We start from the raw sequence: 23904 nt of genomic DNA on the forward strand, positions 1-23904 counted from the left end.
AGTATTGGGTCCAAAATCTTAAAGACATACACAATGAAATAAAAAAAGTATTTTGGATTACACAATGACTTTTCTCTCCAATGGTATCAGACCTTAGTTTGTTCAAATGGTTACTGCCCTCACTGCTAAGGAAAAGTTGGCAGTTCCAGCTCCTCAAAGAAAACGAGAAAGACCTGGTGTCTGCTTCCCAAATGCCTGCCATTGAAAACCAATAATTCTGACCCTAGTGGGGCCAAAATGAGTCAGAATCCACTCAGTAGCAATAAGTGATTATAGTTTGGTTTTTCAAAATACGCTTTCCTTCATGATGACCTGATGTACACTAGAAAGAAATGTTGCCTGGTCCTATGCCATCCTCACAGTCTTTGGTAGATGTGGACACATTATTGCCACCATAGTGTCATTCCATCTCCTAAAGGGCTTCTCTCTTTCTCCCCCCCCCCACCCCCCCACCCCCCGACCTTTCATTTCCGAACACGGTGTCCCTTCCTAGCAATTAGTCTTTTTATAGTGTTGAGCACAAAGAAAGCAAGATGAAGTCGCTAAAGAACATCATCATAGAAAGGCGTCGATTTCCCCTTCTTCTTCCTTATTCATTATCCAGCTTTGACATGCATATTAAAGAATGAAAGTGGTCAGGCACACCTTAGTCCTGGAAGTGATTTCCTCACTTTTAACCCTTTAAAGAGATCTTTTACAACACATTTACCCAATATATACCTATATCGTATGTACTCATGTGTAAGCCAAGTTTTTCAGCACATTTTAATGCAGTGTTTGTGGGGAGATATATATATATATATATATATATATATTTTTGACTGCAGCTTTCATGGGCATTGCTTGTATATCCAGGCAAAATGAAATCCTTGACAGCTTCAGTTTCTTTGCTATTATTATGATACTTTTTTTAAGGTGAGGATTATACAAAACTATATTAATTGATATTAAGTGACCCCTGGTGGCTCTGTGGTTAAACTTATCAGCTGCTCCAGTCTGCTTCTGTAAAGATTTACAGCCTGGGAAACCCTATGGGGCAGTTTTATTTTGATAGGGTCTCTGTGAATCTATCAACGTGATGGCAGAAGGCTTGGCTTGATTTTGGTTTGTAAACCTTATAGTGAAGTTGGCGTCTTTATGTGTTCTTCAATAAGTCCTCCCATTAGACTTCACTTTGAGCAGGCAAATTATTAAGTCTCCCTGCAATCCTGACATTGTGGTCTTCCTCCAGTCCAGCCCTCTAAGGATTTTCTCAGAAGACAAATTGAACAAGTTAAGGTGAGGGAGAATAACCCCACCGTACAACTTTTTGGATTTTAAATCACTCAGTATCCTCTTGTTCTGTTGAAATAATTGCCTCTTTCCTGTACAGGTGCCACATGAGCACAATTAATTGTTCTGGAATTCCATTCTTTTCAGTGTTACTCATAAATTGTTATTATGAATGCTTTTCCATAGTAAAATACATACATTTCTTGTTATTTTCTACAGTCAGCCGAGATCCATTTGACATAAACAATGAAATCTCTCATTCCACATCCCATACCAAGTCTGGGTTGAACATGTTCCTGAATATAGTTACATAGTCATAGGGGGTTGTTATTATTGTTGTTATTTACTGAAACTTTGATAATGGAGCTTCTATCCCATTTGATTTCTTTAAGTGAATTGGGCTTATTCTACTAAGGCCATAGAAGCACCACACATCTCTAGCTAAGCCCAACTACTATGGAAGAAGAGTAATTTTCTCTAACTTTTCACAACACAGATTTAGACCTATTCAATGCCCGTTGGGGAAACAGCTTTGCCAACCTGGATGTCAAAAAGGACTTACAAACCACACCCCTTAAAATAAGCCACAAAAAAACACCCCCAAACAAAAAACCCTCTCTCCATCTAAAATGATGATGAAGTAACTTTATTCTCACGTGACCGAAACAACTCTCGCCATTACATAATTTGCATGGAAATCCGAAGACACCTTTTAACAACTCTGGAATTGTGTTATGCTCCAACCACAAAGACTAATGAGGCCGAAACAATGCCATTTTCACTCATTTCTGTCTCAAAGGCCTGAGATAAAAACTGATTACAATATTTTTTAACATATGTTTGCAAACCTTACATTACATGTGAACTCAGATCATTTGTGGGTTCTCTTTACAATACATAAAAAGGTGGTCCTGCCCAAATATGATTATTAAGGAGCCCACAGCTCATTGGCCAGGTTCCAACTGAGTAATTATATTCTTTTTGTCCCTCTCTTCTATTTCCTGTTGGTTTCCGTTTGATATGGAAAATGATCTTTCATTAGTCACTGAGACAATTTAGGGAGTACGGCCGCATGTTTTAGTGAGAGCCCGCTGCTTTCCTGTTCAGTAATGGTTTCAGTTGACCACTATGGCGACTAATATTGTCATAGTGTCACCTGGCTCAGCGATGCTCTGTGAACATCACACCTAACTGGCTCTTGGTGGGGCTTCTGTGCTAGGGGTGGGGTGATAGCATTCACAAAGCATCTCTTTCTGCTCCCTCCCCTTGTGGGAAAGTGATGCTTAACTGAATGGGACGGGCTTCATGTCACTTCCTCATATGATTATGACAGTAGCAGTAACTGCTGCTTATGGCATGCTTATTTTATGATGCGTGCTGTGCTTGCTACTATGTATGCTTATGACGTGTGTCTGCTGCAAACCAACCTCTCCGCTAAACAGCACAATCACCATTTAAAAAACAAGAAATCATAACTTCATCAAGATCACACAATCAAAGGAGAGCTGGAATTCTAGTCTAGATTTGTCTGGCTGTAAAACTAAGCACTTAAACTACCATTCCACTTCATGCGTGGAGCTCTACACTGCTCAGAGTTCTGTGAGTTCCGGATCTATGGATCATTGATCACAGGAATTGTTTCTCTCAGTGTTTGGCACCACTTCACACAAACTGACCTCAGTGACCCAAACCTGGGAACCATCGTTTCCTCCTGGCTACAGAAAGACAGACACCTGCAATGCCTTAGCCTACCAGAGAAACGGAATTGCTCAGAGAGCATAGCTATGCTGAATTATTTTAACTGTCACACAGAAATGGTATTCCTCCCTATCCCCATTGTTTACGAGGGAGGGATAGCCCCTCAGCCCCTCGGCATTTTTCACCTGCTCTCTAAAGACTCCTCACGATGTTGTCATAACCTGGTCTTTAGGCAGGATTAACAAGTAACTCTCTTATTTACTTTAGTTGCCAATAAATAACTACACTCTGTTAATAATTGCACATATGCTTTATGTGGCCTTAGATAATCTTAGACAATCTTACATGTCTAGCACCCTAGATCACATTAATATTCCTTCATGCTTGGATTCTTATATAAAACCCTGTTATTAACAAAAAGTAGATTGCGTAAAGAAAATCTTACTTAAGGTCTTAGATAAAGTGGTATACTAATGTGTTTTCTAAGTGGTACACATTAGTACACATGATTTTCCATTTCATATGACCTAAAATGGGTCCTAGATGGTAGCAACAGGTCAGTTGTTACTTAAGATTCATAGAGTAGATGGGTAAATGTTTTCTTGCTTTAAAGTCTGCCTGCTATGTCACAAATGCTGTCGTGTTTGCATGTTTATCTGAGCTGTTTGTACACTTTTGTGGGGGAGGATGTTCTTTTAAACTGTTAGCTCTGTGCGGGTAGGATCTGCCCTAATTTATCTTTTCATACTTCACAAAGCTAAACAGCACTCTACACATAATAAATGTTCACTCAGTGTTGTTGACTTAGTGAATAAATTAGTCTTTACTAGGTTGAACAGATTTGCAGTCTTAAAAATTGTTCTTGCCATCATTTCACTCTGCATAATTAAAGAAGTTTTACTCAGATGATTAAAAATGTGTTGTTGCCATACTAGTGGCGACTGAAGCCGTGGGATAGAGAGACCGTGGCTGTGCCCCTTGGAGGAAGCGCTGACAATGTTTCTCACTGTAGGTAGTCTCCTGAGGAGATTTTGTGTGTGACTGAATTAATTTATTTCTCTTAAGAAGGTTAGATTCATGACCTCCATATGGTACTTAATAAGTTTTTCTTTTACCACCTACCCTGCCAACTAATATTTTTCCTACTACAATAGTACTATTGTTATCATGGAAAACTAAGTATATGTGGAAGTGAAAATTTTTAAAAATGGATGCTTTCCATAATCTGATCACCCATATCTGAAGGAACTTCAAAAATTTCATGGAAAAAAATGTAATCCAAAGATAATAGAAAGCTTCCAAGAACTTATTGAAACCCCCTCATGTAACCACTCTTTGTATTTTTGTGTCCTTCCTCTCATTTTCTTATCCATGTAATTCCACATTTTCTGTGTAATCAGAAACCTACACGTTTATATCATGTTATAATGTATTTTTCTCATAAGATCTAAAATGCTCTCTTCGGGTACCCTATAGATTGCTGCCAAACGTTCTTTCATGTGGCTGCATGATACTTTGATTGCCTCTCTATTGTTGGACGTGGGGCTGCTTTCACTTTCCACTGTGATACACATGACCTTTCAAAGCACAACTCTGTTGGTGTTTAGTCACGTCAGATTGATCCCGAGAATTAAAATGACTAACTTTTTAAAAGCTTTCTCAAGCATTGGATACATATTACCAAATAGCTTTCCAGAGAATATTTAGCATTTCTCTTTCCCATTCGAAGCGTATGGGTGTTTGTTTCATTGAACCATCATCAAAATTGGTTATCACCCTCTACATACTTTCAGCAGGTATTATCAGCTGGACTTACTAATTTAAAAAAATATTTATTTCATTAACTATGTTCAGAAGAAGTACCATATATACTCGAGTATAAACCAACCAGAATAACAGTCGAGGCACCTTAAATTTTACCACAAAACTTCATTAAAAATGTCCTGAAAAAATTCGGCTTGTACACGAGTATATAAGGTATGTATATTAAGCCTTCTCATTTGCTTTTAAAGAGGATTATGAAAATTTTAAGGGGAAGCATTGTGTTGTAGCAGTTTCCCACCCATATTCAAATTATTATTATTTTTAAGTCTAATTGTAAACTCTACATGCTTTCTTTAAGCCAGACTTGTCTGGTGTTCTATATGGACACCCACATGACTGGCAGATTTCTCAGCCTGTTAGGTCGAGCCAAAGGCCCCTTAACCCAGTAAGTTTGTATTAAGCATGGTAGGCGGCATCAGCTTGATTGCGTTTGCTTGCTCATCTGCAATTTCATGTGGGTTCCACCAGATGTGGTGGGGTCCAGGTGTGATTGTGCATTGCAGATGGGTGGGAATGCGCAATTGGACCTTTAAGAGATTAAGCACTATGTCTGGTGAGACTTCTTTTCCATTCACTCTGCATTTCTGTTTGCTGTTGTAAAGTTAATGAGCATTCAAAGTTTACTTTTCCTATTTATGCCTGTGTGTGTGCACTGCTCAGCAAATGCACCTCTCTTTCTCACCAATGTTCCAACCAAACTGAGTGCAGATGAATCTGAGTGGTTTCATTCTAGAGAGCAGCAGTCATGTTTGTATTAGGAAGACTTGGAGGGATACCAAAAAAAAAAATCATTTTTAAGTGTTTGCCTCATCCTCTGTTGAAAGCATTTGTGTTTCAGAGATCAGGGTGAGTCTTAGTCCCTTTTTTGGGACTCATTGTAAGTCACTGCTAAGGGACTCTGTGTATCTGATACACACTATGATGTGAATTTAAGGTAATCTGAAATATTCTATAAGTAAAATACAGATAAAATAATTATTTTTATTTACTATAATCACTCCTATTTTTCCACTTTCTTCATTCATTTTATGTTATGCTGTGGTCTCAGCATACATAGTGAATCTCAGTAAAAATCTACTTATATGATATCTTTATTTTATATTGCAGGGTACCTGGTAAATTCCAAGTCTGTCTTAGTCCCTTAGATGTGCAGGTATGTATATAAATAGCTTCAAGCTGTGTAAATCTATGTATTTAATAGGCAAATTGTTATATTTTGGTGTATTAAGCGGTTATAGATTTAGTAATTTGCAAATGTTAATTTTGGGGTACTTGTAAATATTGACAGCTTCAAAGGCTAGTACATTTTATACATACATTTCACTTCACTCTATTCTAAGTATCAAATAAACATTTCTTAGATGTGATGATGCAGAATAATTTTAATTACAAGCCATTCATCTGTTGAAGAGATTAGAGAGTGTTTTATGGAACTGTAGTATCAAAGCACTGCCGATACGGGGTCAGACTGTGGCAAAACCAGTAGGATTTTGACATTGCTTTATTTTATAATTTTTTTGCCATTTGCGCTTATTTTCTGTAGTGCTTGCTTTAGGTGAGGAGTGTCTGCTGTGTGCAGATGTACTGTCTGCTGCACTGTCTCAAGCACTAGTGATGAGAAAAAAATGTTTGCACCTGTTTAAAAATCTCAAATGTGTGGTGCTGTGGTTCCTGGGCAACAGGCAGCAATTCTCAAAAGCTTGGTTGCACCTGCTCAGTTGTTGCTTGCAGCTGTGTCATACCAGCAAGAGCACAGAGAAGCTTGTTAGCAGTTTGCTTTTGCTGTTACCGATTGTTGTGTACTTTTGGTTTCAAAGATATTTTACTTGACACAGACCTTGAACTATTACATTGGTTTACTGTAAAACTCACTGGTTTCTTGCTCTCAGAGAGTTTACTCCAGTCCTTTGTTCCCTGTGTCAAAACTGCTCTTCACAGCTGTTGACAACCTAGACGATGTGCGTGCTAACCTCTACAAAGGTTACCTGGGGAGAGTAGATCTCTCCAGAGAGCTGAGTTGCTAATGATTTCTGTCCCGGTAAAGACATTTTGTGTTTGGTTCAATTTCACCATGTTGGCAATTCCACTGTATGAGGCTGGATGTAGTTATTGATCCATTTAGCTGAACAGATTTGAAAGCATTTGGCTATTACTGGACACATGGGGCATATGCAGAGAATTTAAGGGTATAGTATTAGATGATTTCTTGATTTATGCGTGCCTATGAGTTGAGGTTGGATGGACATGGGAGAAAGAGGAGGGAAAAAAGTGAAATTTAAAGAGGAATTAAAATCCAGATGTAGATTTTAAGGCTGGAATATTATCCTTTAATTTCATGTAATCCAAGTCATTTTTTGGTTGGTTGGTTGGTTGTTTCCCCCTCCCCCCCCCCTGTTAGTGATATTAAGTTTCTTTTGATTACTGGCTCCATATAATTTATTGGCAAATTTCTGTATCTTTAATACAGATTTTGGAAATAATGAATACTACATAATTGTGGTTAATAGAATTCTATAGTTTAAATGCCAAAACTCTACTCTGTAGAAGTCTTTAATTAATTTATTCATTAGTCTCCAATTGTAGTTATTAAAAACTTATCCAAATGACTTGCCTTACTTTTCTTAATATATATTTTAAAAATCACCAAGGAGTATTCATTTTGAAATATGTTTTATTTTGTTGTTGTTTTTAAATTAATTACTCTAATACAAATTTAACTAGCTTTTTTAGGAGTAAGAAACATAGGTGCAAAGCTGAGTAGAAGCTTGGCCACAGGCCCTCCATGAAAGAGCTTGTATGTAGAACCACACCATCCTCACTGCCATGGGGTCAAGTCCATCTCATAGCAGCCCTCTGTGACCGAGTGGGACTGCGCCCTGGGCTTTCCAAGACGGAACCCCGACTAGAACAGATAGCCTCATCTTTCTCCCTCATAGGTCTTGACTGACAACTTTTTGGCCAGCATCCCTATTATTGCCCATCATGTCAAAAGGACTCCTCCAGTGCGTGGTGGGTAGTAAGTGTTGGGTAGATGTATACGTAGGGAAACATTTCTGGAGTTATATTAGCCATAGAGGGCTCAGGAGTTGTAGAAATTGTTACTCAAACATTTTGGATGAATCTTAATGGACTTCCTTTAGTTCTCATGCTGCTGACTAGGTAGGATCAAATTGATAAATTATGTTTTAAATTAAGAAATTGACATGTAAAACTGTTATTTCATTATTATCATTGGAAATTGGCCTAGCCCTATTTGCAATATGCTTTCTATCCATTTTTTTGCCTATGAGAAAACTCATTATATTATTCACACTGTACACACAAGGTTGAGGCATTAAATGACTAAGTTATTTGTTACCTTGAAAATATTTTATAGAATAGGAATAAACCTGTTTTCTGTTTTATGATTAATGCCTTAGCTTTATAGTGTGCTCCCTTGGCTTGTTCACTTGCTCTCTCTGTGTGTCTTTCTCCCTATTCCTACCTCACTAGAAACAGAAAAGTGAAAAAGCATGTTAATTTTTTTCTGGTCAAGTAAAATTTGCTCATGCTAAAAATCGACAACTGCTTTGCTAAGCAGAAGTAATGGGCCCTGCATTTACTGTATGCATATTGATGATTAGTTGTGATCCTAACTACAAATAAATAGAGGTAGAGCCACCAGATGTAAACTCAAAACAGGCTTGCTAAAACCTGCTTTAAATAGGCCCCTGTATAGTTTCATTAAGGAGCGTCTGGTGGTTTGGTCGCTTAACCGCAAAATAGACTATTGGAATCCAAAGATGAGGCTATCTAGTCTTGTAAAAACTTAATCTCTTGCGGTTCTGCTCCGTCCTATAGCATCACTGTGAGTTGGAATCCACTCAGTAGCAGTGAGAAAGTTTCATTTACTGTGTCCTGAAGCAGTCACATATGACGATCACAGGTTTTTTACTGAGCCTTTGTCTCATCTGAGTGGTTTTGTTTCAGCTGCTCAAACTTTTGTGCCACTGGTAGATGACAGGCCTGAGTTCTTGAAGTCATGGACACAGCATTGTTCTGGGAACAGTTTTTCTTTCACCTTAGTTTACATATGTGTGTTATAAGCCAATGTCAAGGACATTTTTTTTTAATTTTCTGAACTGTAGTGTGGTATATTAAACTCTGTTCCTCTGTTAATCTCAACAATTAGATGTGAAGAGGTGAGACAATGGCATTTGTCAGCCTTTATACAATAATTAAACCACATTACGGCAGCCAGTTGAATAGCCTATACTAGGAATTATGATATGGAATCCCAAGAACAGAGATAATACCAAGCCTTGAGACTCCTGAGCATAATTGCAGATTTTCCTGTGATTCTGGGGCTAAAGGGACAAAGGAAGAACATATCAAGACTATAGTATGTCTTCCAGCTGTGGTCATGTAGTGGGCTTCTTCTTGGGGTGCTAGTTTTAAATTAAAATTCTAAATTTAGATTGGTAATTCTAAACAAACAGAAACTCTGTGCAAGAAAGAGACTTTCTACTCCCATAAAGAATTATAGTCTCCAAAACCCACAGAGACAGCTTTTTTCTGTCCTACAGTGTTGTTATCAATTGGAATCCACTTGAAGATAGTGAGTGAGGGTGTGTGTGAGGGGTATGTCCTAGATAGAATATTTCTTCCCTTTTGCCTCTTCCTTCTGATTTTCCTCATTTCCTTATCCTCTTTTCCCCATACAGTAGATTAGTGCTTACTCTTTTCCAGACGTAGTGCTAGACCAAAGGATTAAGACACAGTCTGTTCTCAACGGTACACAGATAAGTGGGAGAAACAGATGCCTGCACTTAGTCGTAGTAAGAACCCAGGCAAGTTCCCTAACCTTTTTCTTTATGTTCTCAATTATAAAATTTGAAGATAATACTATCTAACTTGTATTATTATAGTTCGACTCTTATTTGTGATTATGTTCCATCCAGTCAGTTCAAACTCATAGTGACCCTTTGTATAACAGAAGAAAACACATGCTGGTCTTGCGCCATTCTCAAAATCATTCTCAGCTCAACGCATGGCCTATAATTCATGCTCATTAGATTTAGTCTATACTGATACTATTTATGTCACCACCACTGCCTTTTCCCTCACCACAACTCCCAAAACTTAGATCAGAAGAGAGGCCATCTAAGTATGCCTGGGCAGGGATTCACCAATGGCTATTATCACATAGAGCCTTGGCAATGTTCCATCCAATGCTACCTCTGCTTCCCGGGTTAGAAATTTTGTATTAAAAAAGTATTATGCTATTAGAACTTGAAGAGACATTAATGGTCACCTATTCTATTTCTTTATTTTACCTATAATGAGTAAATACGTCCAGAAAGATCTAGGTGCTTGCCAGGGTTTATCAGTGTAGTAGGTAGGAGACAGAATATGTGAACCCAAAACTCTTGGCTTTTGGTCTAAGGTAAATTATCTTGCTCCCACTGGTAGATTATCTTTCTAAATATAAAAATTAAAAAAAAATAAACCCTACTAGTGACTAAAGCAATGATTGATTGCCTCCAAGAAGTAAGTGAACTATGCCAAGTTGCTGGACACTAACCATGAGACAGACTGATAACTACACTGGATCTAGACAACCTCTCACTCAACTACTGCCATCATGTCGAGGCCAAATCATAGGTGTTCTCTCGCATAAATGAAATTGGTGTTGTCTGAATTGGTTGTGAAGCCTTTCATCATGAGCTTGTGAATAACACTGCTTTCTTCACAAGGAGGATAAATTGAGTTTTGTTTAACAAGATAACTATGTATGAGACTTCAGATGCTTAAATTCTTTACTAAATCAGCAACTTTGGAAGGTGATGATGCTCTTAGGATATTTGGATTCTAAACCTCTTATCTGAGGTTGAATATAGGAGTTTGGAGTTCAACTGGTCTGAAGTGAACATCCAACTCCACAACTAGGTAACTGCATGACCTGTCCAAGGTTGCCTGAATTAAGAAGCCTTTACCAAATATTTTGTTACACAGCATTCACAAGTATTTCATAATACTTGATCTCTCTTTTCTGTTCATGCTAAGTTATTACAATGGGCTGTATACATATTAGGAAAAGATGAGGGATTCACCACCAAGAAGGTTAAGTTTGGTAAAGTTAATCGTGTCTCCCTGTTAATAATTGTTTAATATCTCAGTATGGTTAGACTCACACTTTGTAACTATCTACACTAAATTTATGTAGTAGACTGGGGATGTTTAATGTAAAACTTAAGATGAGGGTGTGTTAGTCTGGGTACTTTGGAGAATCAAATCCACAGAAACACATGTATAAGAGAGAGTTTTATATAAAGGTTAAGTGTACATTAAGGAAACATCCCAACCCAGTGCTGCCCAAGACTCCATAATTCTGACACTAATCCACAAAGTCCTCCTCCATTTCACAAAACACATGCAATGATGCCAACTGAAGGAGGAAAGCCAATTCAGTGAACATGTAAGCATCTAAGTGCTGGCAGGGGTCTCCACACAGCTGCTCTAGCACCCAGGGCTGCATCGGGGTAGGTCCATGTGGATTCTCCTAAAGGCTCACAGGAAGTGAGCCTTGCAAGCTGAAGCAGGAAACTGGCTAAGGCAGCTGCACCCTGGTCTGACCATCAGAAAGCAAGAGACCCAAGAACTACAAAGGCGAGGCTCACCGAGCCATTTCTCTCTCCACCCTTCAATGAACCCCACATGTGTTTATCCGCCAGGTTGGCACAATAAACTTCAACTATATCAGAGGATAATCCCATTTACTTCAAGGTCTGATAATTGTGGCTGGAAATAGGCCTCTCAATGGAGGTAGTTGTTACAGGACCCTAGACAACTGGCAATCCTGCTTTGGAAAGTCAGATACCCTTAAAACCAGTCTCTAGCCAATAGTGAAGCATCTTTACTAGTGACTTAACTCATGTTTTCTTACAAGTATCCTCTGGAAGTAAAGGAGATTCTGTTGGCCAGATTATGGCAACCTCAGTGCCCTCAGTTTTAGGGAGACTGTCAGTAAGGCAAACCAAACCAAAATCACCACCCTCAAGTTGACTCTACAGGACAGGGTGGAACTGCCTAGGCGAGTTTCCAAGACCCTAACTCTTCATAGGAGTCTAGAGCCCTGTCTGTCTCCCTCGGAGTGGCTGGTGATTTTGAACTGAGGACTTTGAATTAGCAGTCCAACAGGTAAACGCTATGCCATAGGGGTACTATAAAGTTTTCTTTTCATGCTTTTAAACTGAAAAAAAAAATTAGTGTGATAAAACGTTCTGATATCCTCCTGTGCAAACTCCCCCAACAGTAGAAAAGTGGATTCGCGAATTTGTGTGCATGATTTTCCCTTAATTATCTTTAATAAAAGTTAGATGATCTTAATTATAGTAAACCATTTTCTTCTGCCAGGCTGTTTATATTGCAGCAGTATCTTCCTGAACAGTAATCAGAAAAGAGATTTTGGGGGGGAAAAACCACTAAGTAATATATGGACTACCCGTTGTTCAGCAGAGTTAATGGAGTTGGCTTGGATAATGTCACATGAACAGTGTTTACCATGATGTGTCAAGACAAACATAAATGATTAATGAGCATTCTAGCTAGCTGGATTAATCATATTTAGCATTTCTATATTCCGGATGTATGTATATTATTTATAATCTTTACAACAGCCCTATTATAAAACGGGGGTTATTGCTTCCCACATTTTATAGATAGGTAAAACCCAAACAACTGAATCTCAGGGAGGATTAGCCATTTTACAAGGTCACACAGTTAGCAAGTATTAAAGGCTGTTATTTTAGCCCAGAATTTCATGCTGCCTTATTAATGGATAAGCTCAATAACAACTCAGTCACAAGCTCACACAATACCCTGAGCATTTACGTTTTTTTCTCTGTCATTGGGGCTTGTGCCAAAGAACATTTTATCCATCAAAAGTGGTACATTGTGCCCATTGCACAAATGCCCAATCACTGACTGCCTGTGTCCTCACACTTGGATTTTCCCTGACCGTTGCCTTTGAAGACCTAGTGCTTTATTCTCCTGAGCTTGATGAAGCTTTTGGGCAGTGTGGATTCTGCACGTGGACTGCATGGATTGATTCTGGCCCCATTTGTGTGCATTGTATGTAGAGCCAAGTCATGCCCAGACTCTGCTACTCGGCACATGTGCTCTCTGCTGGGCTGTTCTCTTCCCTCATTTTAGCTTTCATTCTTTTTCCTAACTTTTAAGAGCTACTTCCTGATTTTTCCTTTCATTTTGTACAATCTCTGCCTCAGACGATAACCAATGAAAGGGGTGAGTGTAAAGAAAGGCAAACTAAGGAATAGTTCTGTTTGTCTGAACCGGTCTGTGCTCTTGTAGGCCTTTATTGTAATTTGGCCAGAGCCTCCAACTTACTAAAGAACAAGGGGTATTGTGCCTACCTTATAAAAGTCCCTCATCTTACTCTTGACAAACATTTGTCTCTCACTTTGAAGTTTTAAAGCAAAACTTTCCCATGACCCAATTTCACTAATAATTCTCTTAACTAACCCTTGTATACTGATTTATGAGACCCCCCTCCCACCCACCCACCCACTGTCTGTCTAGCTTGGTTTAAAATTTTTATATATGTACTTTTAAAAAATTGATTACCTGGAGAGCTGCCCATCCCTTTGTGCTGTATAATAAGGATTTAAAAACTGCACACTGAATTCTGTATAGTGTAATTAAAACTGACCCACATTTGGACCTGAGTACACCAGGACTTAGCCAAACTTGCCATGAGCTGAGTTCTGGTGGCAGATGGGAGCTAATGAGGACACACTCCACTCCAGAATTTCCCAGCTGCTTGGCCCCTTTTTGTACAAACAAGGTTTGGAGCGAAGTCCAGATCCCAAGAGCATGTTCTGTAAATGTGCTGTACCCACTGATTTGGGAAATGTTCTCACAAAACCAGGCTGTTCAAAGGATCCGTAAGACCTTGGATTTTAAACATGAGAATTCAAAGGGGCTCTTTGTGCTCTCTTCAACTAATTCTTAATTTAAAGTGAATTTTAAAAATCACATTCTTTTCATGCATGTTTTCCTACACCTGAGGTTGGAATGATCACGTATAGAAAAACGTGGAGGCTATCTCAGGGCCACTTGTTCACCAAATGGACTAGGTCTCCTTGCAACCTATAGAACGCTTCCTAGGTTGATGTCCTGGGACCATTCAGGCAGATGTAATTGAATCAGTTTGAAGCAGCTGTAGCTGGCATGTGGTCTGTCTGATTGCTAGCACCTGCTTGTTTTTTTGCAACTCACTAGAGTGAATGAAGTGCCAAAACCAGCATTGGTCTTGGAGCAGATAAAGCACTCGAGATCCTATATCCCATTCCCTTTCCAACCTAGCCGCATCATCACTGGTGCCTGACTTAATAAAACCTTTTTCCATGCTTAGGTTTGGGGTGTACTTCTCCTTTTCCTTCCTCGCTGTGCGGAGATTCTGACAGGACTGACCATGCTAGTCCAAAAAAACAAGGGAGCGTAATGGTGATCAGGTGGCTTTGGGGCTCTCTTACCATTAGACAACTGGGTTGCCTGTGGTTTGCAGAATCATTTAAATGAACACACCAAATTCATTTGCTGTTCCAACACAGTCTTACTGGCACAGAGAATGAGCAGTTAATGTATAACAAACTGAGCTTTTATGGAATATGATAAATACACTTCCTTAGCAGGGGGGAATGTAAAACCGAACTATTTCTCTAATGTCAGTGCTAAACCACTTACTATGGGCAGAGGTATGCAGTCTACAAAGAAAGGGAAACAGATTCGAGAATATGTTAAGTATGAAAAATATACAAAAGTACAGATTTGAAATTCAGAAAAATGGTCAATCCATGTTAAGAATACTGCTGTTTGCTGTGCCTTCTTTATATTATTTTATTGAAGTCTTAAGTATCCCTAAATATTAACAATTTACTAATGTTTAATTTAAGAATTGAGATTGTAAAAGAATATATTTTAAATTTTCAAACTTACACTGCTAAGTTTCTCTAAAATGGGCTTGGTGTTGATAACCTTTGAAGAGATGCTAAAATGGAAATGGAAATTATAAATAGAAGTTAGGAATAGATTCCTAAATAGTTATTTTATTATCACCAGCAGATATCTACACGAATCATGATGTGCTTAAAGATTTTAGAATAAAATAAGGCACTCGGTCAAATGCATTATCTGGACCAAGAGTCAATGTCCAGTGAATGTTGTAAAAGTAACAATATATAATCAAATACATTCATTATCAGGTTAATGCTCTAGATTTGATGCCCGCATTTTCTCTTGCTGCCCATTCATCGTAGGATGGAACAGTAGCCAGTTGCTGTTGAGTTGGTTATAACTCATCCTAACTCCATGAGCTTCAAAGTACAACTGGGCTTTATACCGTTTCCAATGGCTGACTCTTCAGAAGAGTATTGCCAGGCCTTTCTTCTGAAGCATCTCTGTGTAGACTAGACTCAAACCTTTTCAGTTAGCAGTCAAATGATCAACCATGTGCACCATGTAGTGATATCTACTAATCTACTTATTCCCTCTGCTACCAAACCAGAAGTAAGGGTCAGAATCCTCTTGAAAACAACACTTTGGACAACTATTATCTATTGATGAGAATTGACATGTGAGATAAAACTCAACTGATCAGCATTGAAAAAGTTAGTAAGCGCGGAAGAGATTCAATGCAAGTATAGTGTGCAGGTATAGTATATGGTCCTGGAAATTGCTCGGGAGAGGCAGGGCTTGCACTGTGTCTTGGCAGGAAGCTGTGGGGAGTGTGAAACAGGACTAGAAATAAGAAAGTAGAGCATCTTTTTCCCTGGGGAGTGGTGTGAGTAAATGCAGTGTAGTCAAGTCACACAATGAATAGATCTCAATTGTATACAAAAAGTTATGTAATTATTAGTTTCGTGTTTTCTCTTTTGCTAGACTGCATTCTTAAATATTATATTATTATTTATTATATAATACTGAGTCAGAGAAAATTTCCTGAATCCTCCTATCTGAATTATGATATGTTTCTATAGGTTCTTATTCTTTCTTTTATAGTACACAATTTACTTCACAGCTTTGAAAGCACCTTTTCACTGCCAAGTTTCTGTGTTAAAAATTGAAGTAGATTTAAAGAGTTCCCCTCCACCCTAGATATTTATATACCAACAATACTTTTGGGAAAGCAGGTTTTTATGTGCTGTTCTTAAAACTGACTTGGACAATTTCTATTATAACCATATTTTTATGAGGTACCTTGGCGTTCTATTCCAATTCATAGCATCCCTGTGTCCAATACAATGCAAACAGCCAAGTCATATGTTGTTCTCACTGCCATTGCCAACCCTGAGCCCATCGTTGCAGCTGCGGTGCCAGCCAGTCTCTTTGAGGGGGTTCCTCTTTTTCAGTGACCTTCTGTTTTACCCAGCACAATGCCCTTTTCCAGGACTGACCTAACCTGATTACATGTCCCAAGTACATGAGACAAAAATCTCACTATACTCGATTCAGAGGCACAGCTTTCTGGCCGTATTTACTCCAACACGGAATTGTTCCTTCTTCTGACAGTCCATGGTACATTTAATATCTTTAGCAAAACTATCATTGGAATGCATCAATTCTTCTTTGATCTCCCCTACTCATTGCCCAGCTTTCACATGCATATGAGGACATTGAAAATACTGTGGCTTGAGTCAGGTGTACCTTAGTCCTCAAAGTGATGTCTTTGCTCTTAATACTTTGCAGTCTATGTAGCAGTTTTACTTAAAATGATATGCCATTTGATTTCTTGACTGCTGCTCCCATTCGTGTTAATTGTGGATTCCTGAAAACTTCAACAATGATTTCTCCATTTATCATGATGCTATCTATTAGTCCCACTGTAAGGATTTTTTCCTTTCTTGACATTGAGTTGAAATCTATATGTAGAAGACTGAAGTCTCTGGTTTTCACTGGTGAGTACTTCCAGCCTTGTCACATTCAGCAATCAAGTTTGTGTCATCTTTATAAAAAAAGGTTGCTAGTGAATCTTCCACTAATCCTGACGCCTTATTCTTCATATTGTCCAGCCCTGGGGTTATTTACTGTGCATACAGATTGAATAAATATAGAGTGGAAGGATACAACCCTGATGCGCTTCTTTCCTGGTTTTAAGCCATAGAATATTCCCTTCATTCTGTGCAGTCAATTGCCCCTTGATCTAGATACAGTTATTTTCACCGTAGTTTTAAAGAATATTACTATGTATTCCAGACTTTGGGAAATACAGAGTCTATGCTATACTGGAAAGTTAATGGTGCTGGAAACAAAAGATTTAGAGTTAAATTTCTGCATTTTTCTTTATTGCTGGTGAGCAGTTTCTCATGCACCTTGAGATCCAGTTTCCTCACCTATAAATTAGAAGTGTCCAGATAGCAATGTACTTTTAAAATTATAAGTTAGCTCTTCTTCTTGTGCTTCCCCTTTATCAGCATCATGGTTCCACACAAAAACCATGTGATAAATTATGTCATCTTATTTATTACGTAGGTCATTTTCCTTCACCATTCATATTATTTTCTCTGGTGATATCAAATTGACTATATATTTTGAATAGAGTATCACAGTTCACCAAAAATAAGCAAGAATTCAATAAAAACTCCTGAGGCCTGTCATTGCTAATATTATTGCTAAATTACTTGCTCCTCAATAATAATTATCTCTCATTTATAATAAAATTTCATATTAATAATATGTATATTAAAGTAACTCTTTCTTAGTTATCCATTTTACACATCTCATGCTTACATCTAATCATTCACTTGTGCAAATTGTTTTAGTCCCTTTATTTCTGTGATAGCATATTTTCTTTTTATTTATCCTCTACAGGTAATCTATTCCAGAGGGAATTTAAAGCAAAGAAAGCAGAGTTTAGTAATAGTATCACTGAGGTTTTCTTCATTTGTTACCTGTTTATCCTTTACTCTGCTTGTAAATAAACATGTAATTAATCTTTAATTCTAAATAGATTTACTGAAATTTTGTGTTCCCTACTTGCTCACGAGGAGGAAAAAATTTAGGAAAGAGAGAGAAAACCTGCTGTTGTTCAGTTCCATGAAATCAGTCCTCTCTGGCATCACCAATGCTATCTCTTGTTCCCTGCCCATGTCTTAATCTGGTCTGAATTTCGGACAGCCCCTTGTCAGTGTATAACTGCAACCTTTTCTGAGTTATCTTCAGGAAAATTTGACTTGCATGAGGGATCAGTGCTCTTTTCCTATCACTCTGCATTTTGTTGCTTCACCTTTCTTTGGAATGAGTTCATATGGATCACTTCTAGTTAGTCGAGCAGGAGGCTGTCCTCCGCATCTCTTATTATGGCGGAGAGAGTGCTTCAACCACCGGTTGAACATGTCTTTGGTATTCATCACTTCACGGAGCCTTGTTTCTCAGAAATGGCTTCAATTTAGATTTCTTTCAGTCAGGTTGGTTCTTAATCAAATGCTGCTTTGTGAATTGGTTGCATGTTGATCAGTTCTTTCAGATACACTGACTTCTGATGCTTTCTGTATCATTCAGCCCTGGCTATTCAAATTAGCTTAATATGTCCTGTATATGAGAGATAGAGTTTTATGCTTAGGATATGGAGTAGAATGGATAAGATTCAAGATTATGGATAGAGAGGTCCTTGGAAGAACCATTTTTGCTCTTTCTACCCAAATCTGGCAACTTATATGAATGCAGACTTGCATTTATTGTGGGTCACATCTGAAATAATCTCTCTCATATCTTTGTCATGGTCAGCCTTCTTCACACATTAGCCAACAACCTCTTTTCTTTTAAAACCCTTATTACCACTGATATGTGTGTGTGTATTGTAAACAACAGGTAACATAGTATGGACAGCCATCTTCTTTGTAATAGAGCTCTGGGTGCAAACTCCTAGACTGAAGGTCTTGTCACTGTAGAGCCACCGTAGTGGCTCTGAGGTTGAGCTGTTTATACCCTCTTCTGTTACCCTTTTCCAATAATATTTTGAAAAACTTAAGGTTGCTGAACTTTTTGATTTAAGTATAACACGTTGTTAGTATAGAGAAAAAACAGATATACTGAGAATGAACTTAAATGCTCATTTTATGTCTTGAATTTGGGGGAGAAGTAGAGTAGTTAAGTGTGGTATTACTTTTAAGAAATTATAGTTTTGTGTATCAGGAACATTTCAAACATAGCCTTTAACTGAACTGGTCTGATGCTTCAAGCAAAGCCGTATATATGGACACTTTAAAGAATTCATGTGAAAATGGAATTACCAGATAAAAATAAGAAAACATAAGCTTTATGTTTCAACATAAATTCTGTGTTAGTCTGGGTAGACTTGAGAAACAAATCCATTGACACTCATATGTAGATAAGAGAGAGTTTTATATAAAGGGTAATTGTACATTAAGAAAGCATCCCAATCCAGTCCAGTCCAAACCCATAAGTCCGATATTAGCCCATATGTTCCATACCAATCTATAAAGTCCTCTTCAGACTCACGGGACAAATGCAGTGACACCAAATACAGGATGATCACCGGCCAGTGGGTAGAAGGTCTTTGGATCCATTGGCATTGTAAGTATCTCAGCCCCAGCAGGGGTCTCTACGTGGCTTCTCCAATTTCAAAGGTCCAGTTGTATCAGGGTACATCCATGTGGCTTTTCATGCTCAGGGCAGTAGGATAGTTCCATGTGTTTTGGCACTGGTAATGTCTCCCAGGGAGTGCGCAGAGAGAATCTCCTGCTTCCAAGGAGGAAATTCAGGAATTCCCAGAATTCTCAGGAGAAGGCCATACCCCCATAGAAACCTCATTGGTTATATCTTGATTGACAGGCTAGACTCCATCCTTACATTCTTAATCCTCAAATTGACAAATGATTATATAACTACCACAAATTTCATCCAGATAGAGATACTTTTATAAGCAATGATAGCCATTAATTAGTCCATTCCTAAAGAACTAAGAATCCTGGGAACTAAACAATGTGATAAATATATTTTACATATTGAATGAAGAAAAGCAGTGTCCATTTTTTTTAAGATTGGAAAATATGACATCAAAAGAAACCAAATCAGGACTACATGGTAGATATCAAATGCTTTCTCATCAAATGTATTACAGAATTTCTCTTTTTTGTTTAATGGAATGAGAAAGAACTCATTAAAGGACTCTGGTGAAGCTTTCTCTAGCATATTTTTGGTAAAATTTTGGCTTTCTTAAAACATACTTAAGAGGTAGGTGTTATCATTCTTTGACCCTCAAGAAACTGAACAAGAAAAATGTCTTGAGCATCCAAAAAAACCATGATCATAACCTTTGTCTTGGGAGGTCCACTTAGGATTTTACTGGACCATTTAACTTCTCTTGTTAGCTATTACTTTGATTGCACTTTGTCTTCAGGACAATGTTAATAAAGCTATCCTACATCTCCTATTATTAATATATTAAGAAATGCTTCAGTATTTTAATTCCACTTGTCTAAAATTGCTATTAAAAGATCTGCTTTTATTTGCAGCAAATTGGGTGTAGCAGTTTTGGATATCTATCAATCAGAGAGTTCACTCCACTTTAATTTTTCAGTCAGAATTGTGTAAGGTGGACCAATTGAAGTGCCTACATCAGTGTCAGATATTGTTTCTTCTGTTAATTATTGCTCTTCTTCAGGGAAGGCACAGACAAGATGAATTGTTGTTCTCCTAAATTGCTAGATGGGCTGCTGCTGCCTGGCTTCCTCTTCAACATCATGGTACTCCTGCTTAAAACCAGTTATCTACTTATAAATTGTGGATTTCTTGAGATATTTCACTGATACATTTTTCAGAGGGCATCACTGACTTCATCGTTCTTTCACCCAAGTTTCATCATAAATATGCTTCAATTTTTGCTGAATAAATGTTGTTATGAGAAGGCTTCTCTTCAATTTGATGTCTTATTCTTAGTGCCTCAAAGTAAATCCTATTTAGACCAGTTGTAACAAGATAGTATGACTTTATTTTGATGCAAAACGGTTTTTAATCCATGCAGGTTATTTTTTTGATAATACACCTTATTCATGAACATGAAGATCCCTTTGAATCCTTGGCATTTCAAGATGGGATAAAATAGCAGCAACAAAAACCAGTGCTATCAGGTCAATTTTAACCCAGTAAGAGCTTAAAACTCCCCTATTGGATTTCCTAGGTTGTAATGTTTATGGCAACCTGCAACCACATCTTTTACCTATTAAACAGCCAGTAGGTTCAAGCTACTGACCTTTTGGTTAACAATTAAATATTTTAACCACCAAGTCACCAGGCTCATAGATAATGTAGGCCAAAATGAAAAAAAAGTTTCTGGTAAATGTATGTAATGTCATATTTCAGTGTAATCCATACAAAATAATAATTACTCTCTGATTCTAATTATTAAGCATCATAAATTTTGTTGTTGATTGGAAACTACCATAACATTATGGTATTGATTGTAAACTACCTTTGCTATTGATTGGAAACTACCATAACATTACCTTTAATTCTTCACTTTAGTGTAGCAGTTTAACTTTCTAAATTGTAGATCTATTAATTTTCATGAAAAATGAAGGAAAGAAAAAGCCAATCTACCAGTGCAAGACACGTTTCTGGTTTTTTGAAAGGATAAAATTAGAAGAGGGCATCTCTCCATTGGATATGAGGAAACAACTTCAAGTAGAGGGCAGTATATTCCTGTTAGTTAGTAGTATATTGCTGCTACTAGATAATACCACTAAAAGTTGTTTGATCATGAGCTCTTTCTGACCTTGTGTGCTACTGTAAACTGGAGTCTTTAACGTCTCCATTGCATTTATAAAAGTACTGTGACCAATTCCTGTTTTTTGAGACTTGATGAGTACAAAAACTCTAGCCCCGTTTCTCTGCACGAAGTATATATGGAAAGCATATTTGTGTTTTAACCCATCAATTTGTTCCTTCTGTATTTTACAAAGTTTATTCTGTTCAGTATATATAAAATATATATTGCACCTCGGTTTTTTAATTGAATTATGACACATTATCATTCATACTGTTTCAAAAAGGAAGCCACTTTTCATTATAGATGACAAACTTAAAGCATAGACTTGGTAACCAGTGTGTTTGTTACAGTCGCTCTGCAATTGCAGCACAGACTGCAAGCGCACTTTTGTTAGTATCCAGGTCTCCTGTGTGCTGAGACGCCAAAGATGTGCTTTCGTAATCCATGGTACTTGCTAATAACTTCATTCCTGACCTAAATTATCAGTTACAGATTTTTAAATAAAATAATCTCCAAATACAACCAACTAAGTACCATGTGTACCCGAAATTTAGCTGTATGTAGAGGGCGGGTGGGGTGGGCTCTGGGGCATTGTGCTAGGTGACTGCACAGTGAAATTCACGGACCTTCCTTACCCCTAACAAAAGAGATATGAAAGAAAACTGAAAAGAGAGATTAAATCACCTTTTAAATTGTATCAAAGTTTAATGTAAAAATATGATTTTGGTTTGAAAACTATGCTTTATACCCAAAGTATAGTAACTGAGTTTGGTTATTCTACATTGTATTGCTGTTTCTGCTGCTATAAAATCAAAAATGAAGGTCTCTTCTTGCTACTTTGCAGATTTCTTCTTGTATAAATTACTTTTCTATGATGAGTGAACTATTATAGGTCAGGCCTGGTTCCAGGCACTGGAGATAGATCTCTGAATAAGGGAACTCTGGACAGGCGATATGCTCCTTTACTCAAGGAGCTAACATGAGCCAGTGGGGAAAACCAATGAATAAAGTATAAATAGGAAAAAAATGTATTTAGAAAGTGTTAAATGGTATGCAGGAAATAGGTACAACTGATAACTGTAAGATAGAAAGTGACTAGGGCTGGGGAGATTAAATCTTAGGTATCCTTTTAGCGGAAATAATAGGTGAAGAAAAATCTGGATAATATGAAGGATCCAGTCAAGGAATGATCTTGAGTATAAGAAATAAGACCGCTGGCTCTTACAGATTTCTTAAGGTTGCTCTTCCAAAGTGTGTGTATTAAAGTGGGGGCAGAGGAGGATGACAAACGAACAGAGGGCCAATCTTGCTCATTGACGATGGAAAGTTCACACTGGAAGGGCAACCAGTGGCCACTTCTCTCTATCCCGAGTGTAGCCACGGGGATAATAAACCATTCAAGAAGAGATTAAATATGCTTAACTATAGCTCCTTAAAAATTTATTTCTGCCAAGCCAAAATAAACTTGTTCACTAAAAAGGGACTGCAACTTAGCTTTTTCTAGCAATTCCATTGTTGACACTGGAACCAAGGAATTGGGTAGGAGAACCACAGTGACTCTGAGCTTCCCTTCCTCCCTTTGACAAGTCATCTACATTACTCTTTTATTCTGTATATCAGGACTGCATATTACCATCACAGTAGCCCAAGGTTTAGCAGAGCCATTTTTCAGAATATGTAGTTAGTTATCTTACCATTTGAATTGAGCACAGCTAGATTGTTTTTATCTCTGTTTTCATCAGAAATTCTTCCAAATGCCTCATTCAAAATTAAATTGTTTATCCATAACTAGAAAGCATGTGTGGTAGTGAATTATTGAAATTGATGAGATTTGATTGAATTTTCCTGAGTGTAATGTATCTAATCAACATTGCACTCACGACATCATTTTTCCCATTGCTTGATGCAATAATAGATGACTGTATTACCATGGCCCAGGCTGATACTATATAAAAAATTCACAGGGAAGTAGACAACCTAATTTGAACATTTCAAAACCAGAATCAAATCTAAAGTTTTAGAAATGGTTGTGTTGTAACTGAGTAGGTTTATTATTATTTTTAGCTTGGGAAACTAAAAATTTCTCACTATACCTTTTGATAGAGTTTACCTAAATCTAATTTGTAGTTCAAAATAGGATATTATTGGTAGCTATGGAAAAAGTTGTATAATTGAATATTATCCAAAGAAATTCCCACTGACCTATTATTTTCAAAGTATTAGAAACTATAAGAAAATGAAAAAAAACTCTCAAATTATGCACTGTCTACAATTTCTACTATGTAACTGAGATGATTGAATAATTTATCATCTAAAATATG

At 37.5% G+C, this 23904-nt stretch overlaps 1 protein-coding gene across 6 annotated transcripts in view; it reads left to right on the plus strand.

Annotated features, from left to right (window-relative positions):
* ZBTB20 (zinc finger and BTB domain containing 20) overlaps nucleotides 1-23904 on the plus strand; it is a 968716-nt gene that overhangs the window by 238833 nt on the left and 705979 nt on the right. For all 6 annotated transcript variants that reach the window (XM_075542488.1, XM_075542504.1, XM_075542495.1 and 3 more), the window contains exon 3: nucleotides 5902-5947. The gene's annotated coding sequence lies outside the window, so the exon portion shown is untranslated. The remainder of the gene's footprint in view (nucleotides 1-5901; nucleotides 5948-23904) is intronic.

The sequence above is a fragment of the Tenrec ecaudatus genome, chromosome 2 (assembly GCF_050624435.1).
Source record: "Tenrec ecaudatus isolate mTenEca1 chromosome 2, mTenEca1.hap1, whole genome shotgun sequence".
Classification (NCBI taxonomy): Eukaryota; Metazoa; Chordata; class Mammalia; order Afrosoricida; family Tenrecidae; genus Tenrec; species Tenrec ecaudatus.